The sequence below is a fragment of the Opisthocomus hoazin genome, chromosome 6 (assembly GCF_030867145.1).
Source record: "Opisthocomus hoazin isolate bOpiHoa1 chromosome 6, bOpiHoa1.hap1, whole genome shotgun sequence".
Taxonomy (NCBI): Eukaryota; Metazoa; Chordata; class Aves; order Opisthocomiformes; family Opisthocomidae; genus Opisthocomus; species Opisthocomus hoazin.
The window spans coordinates 58,561,223-58,575,743 of NC_134419.1; positions in this window are offsets into that span (position 1 = coordinate 58,561,223).

Sequence of the window (14,521 nt, forward strand, 5' to 3'; positions counted from 1 at the left end):
GGAGGTTCCCGAGGTCTGGTGAAAAGCAAAAGGCGTCCCGCTTCCAGGAGGGCAGGAAGGAGGATGTGGGGAACTGCCGGCAAGACGGGCCTCCCTGCGGTCCCTGGGAAGGGGATGGAGCAGCCAGCCCTGGAAACCATCTCCAGGCATGTCAAGGAGAGGGAGGTGAGCAGGAGGAGTCAGCGTGGACTTACGAAGGAGAGAAGCTGCATTTCCCCAGCCTGATAGCTGGCTATGGTGAGGTGACCATGTGCATCCTTAGCCAGCTGGCAGGTGGTACAAAACTGGGAGCAGTGGCTGCGACACCAGAGGGTCATGCTGTCATCCAGAGGGACCTCGACAGGCTGAGAGAAACCTTGTGAAGTTCAACCAAGGGAAGTGCGAAGTCCTTCCCCTCGGGAAGAACTGCCCCAGGCACCCAGGACATGCTGGGGGCTCACTGGTTGGAAAGAGGCTCTTCAGAGAAGGACCTAGGGACCCTGACTGACAACAAATTGGACATGACGTAAGATGATATGAGAAGAGGTTTCATCTTGACAGAGAATTTCTCCTGCCCTTCCATGCTCCATTGCCACTTTACAGCAAGAGTGAGAGTAGGGCATATTGTGGGTGCATACAGCATTCCCAGTTTTTGCACCAGCCTGTTAGAGTCATCAGCTAGGACTTACACTATGAGGAGGTTTAGATGGCTCCTGCTTTGAGACAACTAGGGTAGTCTTGGTTATGAGCCATGTGACTTTATAGCATCAAAACCAGGATCTCCGCATCATTTTCCTCTGATGTACACCAATCTTAGCAAGCTTAGCCAGCACCAGACTGAGTGAGAGCATCCCAGGACCTAAAGAACGTGTAAAATGAAGTACAGAAACATCTTTGAGCACCTCCACTGTTTAAGGACTGATCTTATGGAGGTCTTCCTCAGCCTGTCCCATTAGTACCCCCTGGAGACTGTTTTTCTATGTATTTTCTGGGTTTGTTACTCCTCTTCAGGAATTGTGATTCCTTTTACACCATAATATTAAGTGAATGGTAATGATGTTGAGATTTGCTTGCTTCCTTGTTTTTTCTGGAGAGAGAAGAAAGACTTCTGTCTGTGCTGTCAGTGCTAGAATTGGAGGTGCACTGGACCAGGAAGCTGCAATTAACAGACATCCTTGAGATCACTGAACAAAGCATGAATGACCAGATGCCTCAGACCGAAGGAGGTTTACTGTGGCATCTTCCAGAAAAGTAATGGGTCTGCATGGCCTAGCCAGAAGCACGAGCCTGGGAAATGGAAGAAGTGCTAGTGTAGGAACAAGTGTGGATGGAGATGACCTGGTCATTTCTGATGATCTCTTTTCTCTGGTTGAGATGTAGGAGTGATTCCTCACGCTCTCTGGATGTTCTCTGTACTGTTTTGCATTCCTCAGACAGCTTCCTGCAGCAGGAGCTCATCTCCAAAATGGCCATATGCCAGTTTGCTCTCCCACTGCTGCTCCCTCCCCTTGGCACCCACCAGTGAACCCTCCTGCTCTGGGCCATGAGGGGCGCTGTGAAGAAGTGCAGTCTGCACCCCCTGCCAGAAAGCAGAGGGTTCAGGGAGGAGAGCTGGGTGTTCATGTCCATGCAGACCATCTCCTTCATGTAGACAGGGCACTGCAGCTTCTTCAAGTCCAAGCTCCACAAGGCTGTTCTCAGTCCTTCCCAGCACCACCAAAATTTCTTTGTCCACTGGGAAATCGAGTTGGGTGATTGGGTGATGCATTCCAGGAAACTGCAGATGGGCTGGTACAAATTTCCTGGTACTTCCCTCGTGGGAGGGAGAGGTCTGGTCTCTTCCCAGAGCCCCTTCCAGTTATGAACCTTTGCAGGCACATCACATCACACGGCGCAGTTCTGCATTCCAATGGTGTTCATAGTGATTGAGAACACTGAGGAGACAGAATATATCTAGTCTGTCAGAATCAACAACCAAATACTGCTTTGTCATCAGTGACCAGGATGGGATCGCCAAGAAAACACTGGAGGAGTGTTTTCTGAAGGAATTTGCCCCTGCACTGCTAGTTTTTACTAGCAGAGATGCCTTTGTCAGCAAAGGCATGTCTGCTAGTAAAAACTAGTAGCATGAATGAACCAAGGTTTGATAAAGGCCTCCAGTATGCAATAGCAGACGCGCTCAACACTTCCAGAGGAGAGGGACCACTGAGAGCATGGCTGAGGTGGCACGTGATCTGAAGAGCTTGGTGGGCGATCGTTGTGAAAAATGTCAAGACTGGAAGCAAGCTGGCCACAGAGGTCACTTCTGGAATAGCACATATGGGAAAGTACAAACAGGATATGCTGCAGTTGCAGGGTGAGCTCTGGAAGAACTTGGCCAGAGTGGAGAAAGAGCTGTGCTGGATGAGAAAGCTGGGAGACATTGCAACCAAAGATTACAAATCTCAGCTGACAGAGAAAATACAGAACCTATGTATACAGCAAAATCACTGTGACCTCACCGCTGGTTTGACTTAATTTATTACTGCAATAGGGTTGCATTCCACAGTGGGAAAACATTATTTCCTGAAATAGTTGAAATGCAACTCGGATCATATTGCCAGGGAGAAGCTTTCCCAGCTGAATGCCCAATACAAACAGGAAAATGAGTGATCAGGGAATAACCCAAAGTCATTAAACATGCTTGATAAAGACATTTTGGAGAGCTACTTAGCAGTGGAGCATTTCATGTGGGAGCTGGGGCAGTTTTATGAGGCTGAACATGCAATGGCCCAAGAAGGAGAAATGTCTGAGGACGAGAGACAACTTGTCCAACTCCCAGATATAGCAGCCAACCTGATGCTGGAAGGAGTTTCTCAAGGAGCTGGTGGATGGAGAAGCCTCCAGTATCCCACTGCAGTGGGTGGCTGATGTGTTGGCTCAACTCCACACCAAGCTGTGGGACAAGTCCAGGCTGGTGTTGCTGGCTGTGTTGAGTATGCAGAGCACAAGGAAATCCACTCTTCTCAACACCATATTTGGCCTGCAGTTTCCTCTTTAACAACCTGAGCAGCTGGAAGGGCAAAGATAGCTACACAAATCTGTATAGATTTTTTAACCAAATGGACAGAAAATATATTTCTTCTTTCTTGAGTCTTCTAAGGAATACACATGCCCTAACAACCTCTGGATGTCTTTGGTTTACAAAGACCCAGAAGTCTGAAGAATTTGAACAGACACCTGTCTAACTAGGCATTTGATGAGATAGCTCATCTTCAAAGCCTGACAGTGACTACTCATCACTGGATGTTTATTCATCTTTTAAACTATGATAACCTTTTAAATTGCAATAAACTATGATATGTCTGAAAGATGAGAGGTTTATTAGCATTCCCAAATAGCGTGAGCAGGACATCCAGCTAGAACACCAGGCCTCAAAACAAGCCAAAGCTTTTGATGGTGACCAGCAGTATGATGAAAGCTATGGAAGAGCAAAGGTAGGGTTTGAGCACAAAATTATTTATATTGCTGTGCTGGGGTGCATGCTGTCTGTGCAGAAGAGGAAAATTACTTGTGCTTTATAGGAATTAGGCTAATGTAAGCTAAATCTGTCCAGAAATCATGTGATGTAGATGAAGTGTAACAAGCATGAGCAGTACAGTCAGAAGGAATTTGCTGCAATGCAAGGCCACCCTCATCTTGATGACATTATCAGTAATACATTATTCGGCCAAAGTTACTTAAGTAACCATGTTCAGAAACACCAAATTTGAATACAGGTGTAGCAGAACTGAGACCATGAGAAAAAGGCATTAGGGGCACTTGGTCTGTATGGAACAAGTCTGGGAAGAGAAAAGAAGGAGCAGCAGTGGCAAAAAGGTGGGTGCAGGGAAAGAAAGAAAGGAGAATACGGTGTAATATCAGGTGGAGAAGAAAGAACAGCGGGATTTGCCAAAGAGTAGAAGTGCAAATGCCCGTGGATAGTGGTGAAGCTGACCTGTGCACATAGGTGGTCTGGGACACTGGAGGGAGGAACCTCTTGGCCACCTCGCCAGACTCTCCACCAGGCCTGTGTCCGAAAGATGTGGTATGGAAGGTTGGACTAGGGAGGGATGAACCTGAATGGGAAAACAAGCTTATACCTTGATACTAAGTGGAGCAGGATGGCAGGTTAATTGTGTGGGTCATTTATGAGATTCCTTTATGGTACCATAACTGTGTGTCAGTGCTAATCCTGAATGACAGACTTGGAACTGAGTATTAATTGCAGCAATATCCTGGCAAAGTGATACTGCGAACAATGGTGATGTGTTTATTACTAGTCAGTGAAGAAATTATTAGTTTCCTAAAAGTGTGTTGCTTATGCAGTAAGCTTCTTGATCAGCTGTATTTCAAGTCTCACTCTAAAAGGGGATAGTTAGACTTCAGGAGTATCATGCTCGGAACTTGTCTGGGGTCTCCCAGTCTGGGGCTATGGCTGAGCGATACTGAGACGTCAAGGCTAAAGAAAGACAGAAAATCAAAGGAGACAAAGGAGTCAAACAAACTGCTGACCCAACAAGGCAGGAGTCTGCTGGTGTAGGCGGCGTTGGAGCATGGAGGGGATCTTTGGAATTAGGCACTTATTTGTCATGTTCCCTCCCTCAAAAGTGATAAAAAATGGGAACAATATGTCTCTCCATATCATCCAAAAGGAGGAAAAAACCCCACTCTGCTCTTCAGTGGTGGAGGTTTGATCTTGTCAGTGCTTTATAAGCTGCAGTGGGAGAAGAACTGCAATGTTAAACATGCACAAAATAATTTAGAAGTGGTTCCTAATTAGATATGAGCACTAAGATGCAATAACACGAATAAAGAAACAAGCTGAACAATTTTGAGAACTGAAGGAAGAACTTGGTACGATGAGAGCTGATAAGACAGCTCGAAAACTGCAATGCCTGCCTGCCGTGATGCAGTAGGACACGAGTGTCCCCTAAATCTCTTTGGATGTTTAACCTCTTGGTTCCCAGACCGAGACATAGGATTATGGTCCCTGGACCCCAGGGGTCTGTGTTCCGGGACGGGGTCTCTGCCACCTGCCAGGGTCAGGACTCAGCCTGCCCGGGGAGCTCCCCATGGTGCTGCAGGGAGAAGCTGTGGGTGGAGGGAGTGACTCCCAGCAGGACATGGTCCTTCTGCTGTTGAGAGGGTGTGGGAGGATAGCCTTGCTGGACTTGTCCATGCCAGAGGAGGACTTTCGGACTGATGTGTCAAACATTGGAGAGTTAACAAAAGGGAGCGGTTCACCTTGAACAATGAGCTTAGCTTATTTTATCAGATGGAAGTAATGGGTGATGGCCCAACACTATCAACTGTGTGACACCTATGGTGCAACAAAGACCACACAGCCAGATGTTGCTTCAGTTAAAAAAGAGAAGGCCCCCTGTAAGTGCATACTAAGCTTCCTGCCTCAAGGGCGTGCCGAACCACTAAGTCCCACTTCTGACAACACAACATGCTACGCCAAGAGCCAATCAACGCATAATAATTGATTTAGTCCCACCTCACCAGGATCTGCCAAAGATATTTCAAAGGTATAAAAATTGGCACTTTAAAACCCTTTTCGGAGGAGGAGTCAAATGAAAACCTTACCTGACGGACACGTTGATGGGCCTGAACCTCTCTTCCCCCAACAAGAAGGGATGCCTTTTTGGTAAGAGTCGCGCCTCCGACTTTGTTGGATGTATTCCTGGGAAAATATTATTAACTAAAGCGCTGAACTATTTACCTTGAGCTCAATTTTTGTAGATAGTGCATGTGATGTATCAATGGCAATCCCGAATCTGTGATGCCTGTTGCTTGACTAAATGACCTATTGTTTCAACTTTATGAAACTGCCTCAGTGAAAGTCCCTGGGAGGGCTACGACAGGCAAACATTGATAACTGGCTACAGACTTAACCCCGTAGAAATAAACTGTTGACCAAGTCTGGGATGAGGAGTGGATTCAGCAGCACCTAGGCTCCTCTGAGAAGGAGTTTAGAAAGCAAGTGGGAGGGCTTCCCCCCTTGCCACTTATAAGAGTCCTTGAAACCCTTTAACCCTTTAACGTGACAGAGGGTGCTGTGTGGGCTAGTGTGGCTCACAGCTTCACATTACCCCCAGGGCATCTGCAGAGGGATCTTTTGAAGAAGGACATTGAGGCAGAATTTACCTGAAAGGGAAGAAGACTACACTTTGAGTTTTACACTCTTGGTGGACTGGGTGGGCAGTGTGAGATGGAAATTTATTCTCCGTTCTGGAGAAGGCACTGAGACCCCAGTTCTCATTAGGTCTTCTTTGAGCTGGTCCTTAGCCTCTGCACAGACAGAGATGCCCCTGGGCAGTGCCCTGCTGCCAGGAGGTGTCTGTAGGGCAGATCTGAGCACACAGCAGGTGAGATTATATGTATGAACATGAAGAGGGAGGAGACCTGGGGACAGAAACAGCTTCTGGCAGGCACAGCTGCAGGCAGCAGAGATATGGGTAGGGAAGGAGAGGGAGCTGCTCCCAGAAATCCCATGGGATGGGGATTGGGGCATCTCCTGGACATCCCCTGCAGTGCAGATGCCTTCCCCAGAGAACCCCGCAGGTCTTGTCTCCCACGCAGCAGAGCACCCCACCTTTAATGTCGTGGAGACTTGGTCTTGAGTTTGCTTCCCAGCAACCTGAGCAACAAAGAGTGAAAATGCTTGAGCATCTGACTGTGCCTCCCTGGCCTGCTTCTCTTGGCAGGAGCACTTTGGCATGGTTCACTTTTGTACCTTTTGCCCTTGTTCTTCCCCTTGGATTCCCTGTGGTGAGAGGTGAGGATTCAGCTGCAGCTCAGGCACTGATGCTGCAGGTCCTCTCATACAGATGTATTCATGGAGGAAAAGCATCCAAATCCCCTCCTAATTTTTAGGGCTCTGGTAACTGCAGTGTGTGGGGCTGATAATAAGCTCACCATGCTGTCTGGACACTCTCTGTTTAGGACATTTGATTCTTTTGCTGGGGGGTCCTGCTAGGCTGCAGGCTGCTCCCCAGAAGGGCACAGATCTCCCATGGCATCTCTGTGTTATCTAGAAGTCCCATGGAGAAGACACCTCGATGCTAAGGCCATGGAAATGCAGTTGAAGGGCTGTATGCAGGCAGTTGCAATGAGCCCTCTCTGTGCCTGACTGGGAAGGGAGAGCTGAGGTCCTTGTCAGGTATGATGAGATGGGGTGATGGGTTTGGCAATGTGCTCTTGGCAACTGGATTCCTCTACTGTCAGCAGTGTCCAGTTTCTCTTTGTGGGAACATCTGGTGTGATGGTCCCCCAGCTTAAAGAGATGCCAGTGCAGGGCAGCTGAGACCAGAACTGATGGAGACACCTGTTGGCCTCACTCTGCACTAAGGGAGAATCCCTTGTCTCACTATACACTCAAGATTTCACCTGGAGTGCAGTAGAAATGCCAAGGATTTCTTCCTTAAAAACCCCCCTTAGGTGTGATGGAACAACTAGAGCAGAATAAGCAAAACACCCACAGCTCTGCTCCGCAGTCAGGGGAATTGGGAGAGACAATGCTAAAAATCTCTTTGATAGCACAAGTGGATTTAATCTGATATCATTCCTGTTTCCTGTTTACCTATTGCTGTAGGGGAGGAGTAGTGCCATGGTCAGATGAGGCTGAGCAACAGCTTTCCAGGCTAGCCACTTCTGGGTAGGAGCTATCTTGAATAATTTGCACTTTCGGGGCAGGGCTGCATCAGCTTCCTATCAGGGTCACCCGGGCTATGTGTGAAGACTGAGGTGGCAAGGCAAGCCAGCAGCCCCAGTCTCTGTGCGCCTGTGCGAGCAGTGCCATGGGCGGATGAAGCTGAGCAACAGCTTTCCAGGCTAGCCCATTCTACATGGGACTATCCTGAGACAGTTGCACTTTCAAGGTAGGGTTGTGGGACCGGCAGCCGTCAAGGACCCCCGGGCTACTTTAAAGGATTGTATTGGCAAAGGAAGTAAGCAGCCCCGTCTCTGTGCTCCTGTGAGAGCAGAGCCATGGGGAGGTGAGACAGAGCAACAGCTTTCGAGGCTACCCCTTGTGGCTGGGAGATATCCGGAGACGTTTGCACTCTCTGGGCAGGGCTAACTTAGGATCCAGCATGTTCCCACTTTGTATACTTCAAGTTTAGACTAAAATGAAGGGAAGTAGCCCAGTCTCTGTGCGCCTGTGTGTGCGCTGCTGTGGGCAGATGAGGCTGAGCAACAGCTTTCCAGGCTAGCCCCTTATGGCTGAGACATTCACACTCTCGAGAGAGGGCTACCTCAGTGGACTGGCAGGTTACCACGGTCTACATTGAATATTTAGAGAACGTGGCATGCAGCCCCACTTTCTTTGCGCCTGTGCACCTGCTGCCTTGGGCAGATGAGGCTGAGGAACAGTTTTCCAGAACAGACCCTTCTGATAGGGAGCAATATGGAGACATTCGCACTTCCTGGACAGGGCTATCTCCAGGAACCGGCAGGTAGCCACCGTCTACATTTGAAGTTTAGAGAACAAGTCAAGCATGCAGCCCCGTTCTCTATCGGCCTGTGCATGAACTGCTTTGGGCAGATGAGGCTGAGCAACAGCTTTCCAGGCTAGCCCCTTCTGCGTGGGAGCTGTCAGGAGACAGTTGTACTTTTGGGGCAGGGTTGCAGGAGGCGCAGACGTGCACCCTGTTGAGTCTGGGGTGCGGCAGAAGCCCCAGGCAGAAACCGAGTTAATGTGTCTGAAGCGTGAGGCGAAAGGGCGAGTGCTGAGCCCGGGACTCTGTAAACGTGTACAAACAGTGACATCTACCGATGAGAGCAGCAGTTTTCAAGGTTAGGTGTTTGTGGGAGAGCCCTGCGGAGAAGTTCTCAGGTTCAGTGAAGGGCTGCAGCAGCGGTACGGGAGAGACCCACAGGGTACGATTGCAGGTTGAAGTGGCTTGGGAAGCCCGAAGCTCCTTCCTGCGGATTAGGCTGAGCATGCATTTGCCTTGCTACCTCAAACTGCACACACAGCTTGTGGGTTGCTGCCTTATTGCAGCCTCAGCCCTACTGATAGAGGGGGTTGTAAGAAATATGAAGCTATAACCAAAAAGCCTTAATATTTTCTAGTTTTTAGTAGTCTTTAGTACTGTAACTTGTATTTCTGCATGCATAGTGATCTAACGATGTAACTGTTAACACTAATCCCTGTTTTCTCATTAAGGAATGTAGTGGAAGGACATGGGCACAAGCTATCACTTAGTCATTAGACAAAATAATTAAGTGAAACAAAAGTGGTCTTGGTTCTCAGCAAATAATTGGGATAATTGTGGGATAAAAGAGACTCCTAAATAATTCTACTCCAGACAACTTGGCCTTGGGAGGGCAAATGCGCCAAGCTACAGAGATAAGGAGGCACCAAAAGAGCAACAAGACTAGAGCCAAACACCCTGAAGGACATGACATACGTGATCCTGGAACTGAGTTTGCGCAGAAACGAATGTCAATCAGTGAACAGCGTGATGAAGAGGATGGGCCTTCATCTTGGGACCCCCGAAGACCACCCAAAGATGCTAACAGACATGCGTGAAAGATATTTACATATGTTAATTAGTTCCTAGAAATATAATGAATATTTACATGTGTGGTTGTATTTAACCTGAAGCAACAGGGTGTCTGGTGCGCATGTTTGGAGGAGAAATCCCCCGTGTGCCCGGCGCCGCAATAAAGAATATCTGCTTAACAGTACACATTGTACTGTTAGGTTTTTCCTACCGGATCTTCAAATCACTACCTGAAATTGTGAACGTCTCCAGCTCGCTTCCACACAGAAGGGGCTAGACTTGAATGCTGTTGCTCCCACTCATCAGTAAGTGGCAATGACTACACATCCTTATAGCTCCTACACAGAGGGGGCTAGCTTCAAAAACTCTTGCTCATCCTCATCTGCCCATGGCACTGCTCACATGGGCACACAGAGACTGGGGCTGCTTGCTTCCCTTGCTCCTCAGACTTCAGTTGTAGCCTGGGGTTCCTCGCCGTCTTCCTTCCACAGCAGTTATGTCGAACTGGAGAACGTCTACGGATAGCTCCCACCCAGATCTTGCTAGCTTGGAAAGTTTCTGCTTAGCCTCAACTTCCCGTAACACTGCTCACACAGGTGCACAGAGACTGGGGCTGATTGCCACCTGAAACTTCAAATGTATCTTGGGAGTCCCTGCAGTGAATCTGCTGCAGCCGTGCCCCAAAGATTTGAAAGTGTTCGGATAGCCCTCACCCAGAAGGGCCTAGCCTGGAAAACTGTTGCTTGGGGAGATTGACGACACAGACGCCAATATCCAGTTCGAAGACCCTTTATTTATCAGAAAGCTGCGTTTTATACCCTTACAAAGCTGTCCACGTGCTCCAATCCAAATGCTTATTGGTTAATATACATTGTTCACGTGCCTATTCTAAACATTCATTTGGCTAGCTTAGCTGTGCATGATTTCTCCTTCGTTTTCTCTAGGAGTTCTGCCAAAGTCCTCTGTTGCAAGTGATAACGTCTTTATTTTTCTCTTGTTCAGAAACTCTCAAGGTCATCATGACCTCCTTTGATATAGAATGTTCCCACAATTTCCCCTTTTTTGCTTTCAATGATCAAGGCATGTAGTTGTTCATATTGTCATCGAGTCATTCCCTGAATACACTTCAAGAAACAAGGTAATATCGTAATAACAATCATAATCATCAATAATACCATTCCTCCCCTAAGGATTAACCCTTGTAACCATCTTGTAATCCCCCATCCTGACAAAAATCCTCTCAACCACTCTGGGACCTTTTTGCTTTTCAAATTGTTATCCAAATCCTTTAATTATTTTAATTGTTTGTAAATGGGCTCTGAATGATCTGAAAAATTCATACAACACATTCCTTCAAAATCCTCATATCCTTGTCCCTGAGCTAACAAGAAATCTATGGCTGCTCTATTCTGAAATGTTGTGTACCTCAATGAATTTACATCTATCGCTAATTCTGATATTAAAGCTGACGTTAAATTCATCTACTTTGCCACCCAACAGGACAACCTATCTATACTACCTACAGCTTTACCTACACCTACACATGGAGAAAACATAGCTACCAATACTCTTGTTGCTTCACCTCTAAGATTTTAAAATGCCAGTGACATTCACATACTCCATAAAATCTCTAAAATCATTCACCGCCTTTCCAATAAGACATGTTCTAAATGGATCTCCGGGTGTGGTTAATGATGAACACAATGAGTCTTGTCCTGTTAGATTTGCAAAAGGCACCCATAAGTTTTGCCTTGTTTGGATGGTCCATGGTCCTGCTGCCGTTGTCGTGATGATCACTGCTCCAAAGCTGATCCATTCGACGTTTCTTTTTCTACCATTGGTTTTACCCATTTTGCCGGGATCCACGTAGGTCCACTATCTGTAATGACACAAGCATAGCCTCTTCCCCATGTAACTAATTGAAACGGTCCTTCCCATTTTCCTTCCTTGTTTTTCACTAACACTTCAAGTTGCTCTTTACATATTGACATTCCTGTTGACATAGCTTGCATGTTTTGCAATAGGAGGAATAACATCTTCCCCTGATAACTGTAAAAGTTCATCACATATTGTACTTTCATTAATCTGTTTGCTGGTGTCTCCCCAGATTCCCCGTTTTTTTTAACAAATAATGTTTTAATGTTTGGTGTGTACGTCCTATAATTGCCTGGCCTGTCAGAGAGTGTGGAATGCCAGTAACATGTTGTATTTCCCATTTTCTAAAAAAGTGTCCCATTGACTGTGAAACATATGCTGGGCCATTATCTGTTTTTATCTTTTGGGGGATGCCTAACGTCGCAAAAGCATGTCTAAAATGGTTGTGTACATGTCGAGATGTTTCACCACTCAGTGCTGTCATACAAACCACCATTGAATACATATCAATGGATACACGTACATATTGTAATTTTCAAAATTCTGGGATGTGTGTTACGTCTGTTTGCCATAATTGCAGTGACTGCAATACTCTTGAATTAAGTGCTACTCTTGGTCATTTTGTTATCTGCTGACAGTCTGGACTTGCTTGTATAGTTGCCCTTGCTTCTGAAATTGGTAAATTAAATTGTTTTTTCAATACTTTTGCTGACTGGTGAAAAAACTCATGTGATATGCGAGCCTGTTGCCACATGTCCGGAACAGGTAACATAAAGGCTGGTTGTGTGAGTTTGTCTGATCTCACGTTTCCTTCAGCACAAAACCCTGGCAGGTTGCTATGACTTAATTGATGACACACATAATATTCATGTTCTCCTTGCTGTAATAACAGCCATAATTCTTCAATTTGATTAAATAACAATTCATGCTTTTCCTGCTATTAGTATATCATCCATATGATTATACACCAATAGCTGTGGGTATTTTTCTTTAAATGGTCTCAAAGCTGCATCCACATAACTTTTACATATCATTGGTGAATTTTCATTCCTTGATGCAAGACTACCCATTGATACCTTTTCACCGGTCCTTGTCTATTTGTTGTCGGTACTGAAAACGCAAAGTTATCACTATCCTCAGGACAGATTGGTGTAGAAAAAACCCAGTCCTTTAAATCAATGACTAGCAGTTGAGGCTAAGAAATAGCAATCCAGCCTAGCCCTTTCTGTGTGGTAGCTATTTGAAGAGTTCGCACTTTCAGGACAGAGATGCAGCAGCACTTCCGCAGAGACCCACTGGCTATGGTTGATGTTTGATGTGGCAGTGCAAGCCCACATCCCCATTCTCTCTGTGCCTGTGAGAGCAGTGCCATGGGCAGTGTAAGCTAAGCAACAGGATTGAGCATAGCCTCTTCTGGTTAGAAGATATTTGAAGTCGTTCGCCCTTTCGGGGTAGGGATGCAGAACGCTTTCGGCAGAGACCCACTGTCTACGTTTGATGTTTGAGGTGGCAATGCAAGCCCACATCCCCAGTCTCAGATGGGGCTGAGCAACAACTATCAAGCCTAGCCCCTTCTGTGTGGGATCTATCATCTGGAGACTTTCGCACTTTTGGGGCATGGTTGCAGCAGGTGTCCGGCAACAAACCAAATGCTATTTTTGATGTTTTAAATGGCTAGGCAAGCGTGCAGCCCCAGACTCTGTGGGCCTGTGCATGCAGTGTCAATCGCACAACTCTGCTCTCTTTGGGCCTTTGCAAGTAGTGTCATGGGCAGATGTGGCTGAGAAACAGCTTGCAAGGCTAGACCATTCTGTGTTCAAGCTATCTGGAGATGTTTGCAGTTTCGGGGTATGGCTGCGGCAGGCATCCCACAGAGACCCACATGATATGTTTGAAGTTTGAGGTGGCAAGGCAAAAGCGCAGACCCAGTCTCTGTGCGCCTGTGTGAGCAGTGCCATGGGCAGATGAGGCTGAGCAACAGCTTTCCAGGCTAGCTCCTTCTGAGTAAGAGATATCCTCAGACATTCGCATATTCTGTTCAGGGCTGCGGGAGGCGCCCGGCAGGGATCCCTAGGCTACGTTTGAAGTTTGAGGTGGCAAGGCAAGCAAGCAGCCCCAGTCTCTGTGCGCCTGTGCTAGCAGTGCCATGGGCAGAGGAGGCTGAGCAACATCTCTCCGGGCTAGCCCCTTCTGAGTAGGAGCTATCTGGAGACGTTTACACTTTCGGGGCAGGGCTGTGGCAGACCTCTGGCAGAGATCCACATGTTGTTTTTTAAGTGTGAGGTGGTAGGCAAGAATAAGAGTGCCAGTATCTGTGGGCCTCTGAAAGTCATAGCATGGGAAGTCAACAGTGAGCAGAGCTTTCAATGCTAGCCCCTGTAATTGATAGCCTTGCTGGACTTGTCAAATGCAAGACAAAAGACATACTCTGAGTGAGGTGTCAACAGACTTAACAAAGGGAGCAATTAACTGGTGCTTACCTTATCAGACAAAAGTAAGGGGTGTAGCCCATCACTGTAAACCAAGTGTTCTGTGGGGCTCCACGGAGGCTGCGCAGCCAGAGATTGCTTTGGATGAAGAACAGATGGCCCTGGAAGCGCATCCCAAAATGCCCGCTCCATAGGCGTGTCAAACTGCTGAGTCCCGCCTCTGACGACACGACATCCCATGCCAAGAGCCAATCGATACACAATAATTGACTTCGTCCCACCTCGCCAAAACATTTTCCAAATATACAAAGATTAGCACTTGAAAACTCTCTTTAGGAGGAGGAGCCAAGCGAGAACTCTACCTGAGGGATGGGTCGACGAGCCTGAACCTCTCTTCCCCCCCAACAAGGGACGCCTTTTTGGTAAGAGTTGCGCCTCTGACTTTGTCAGACGTATCCCTGGGAACGCATTGTTAACTAAAGCGCTAAACCATTACCTTCGAGCTCAACTTTTGTAGACAGTGCAATCCCGAATCTGTGATACCTGTCGATTGAATAAATTACCTATTGTTTCAACTTTGTGAAACTGTTTCAGTGAAAGTCCTTGGAAGGGCTCTGATAGGCAAGCTGAATCTGATAAGTGGCTACACACTTAACCCTTTACACATAAACCATTGACCAAGTCTGGGACTAGGAGTAGATCCAG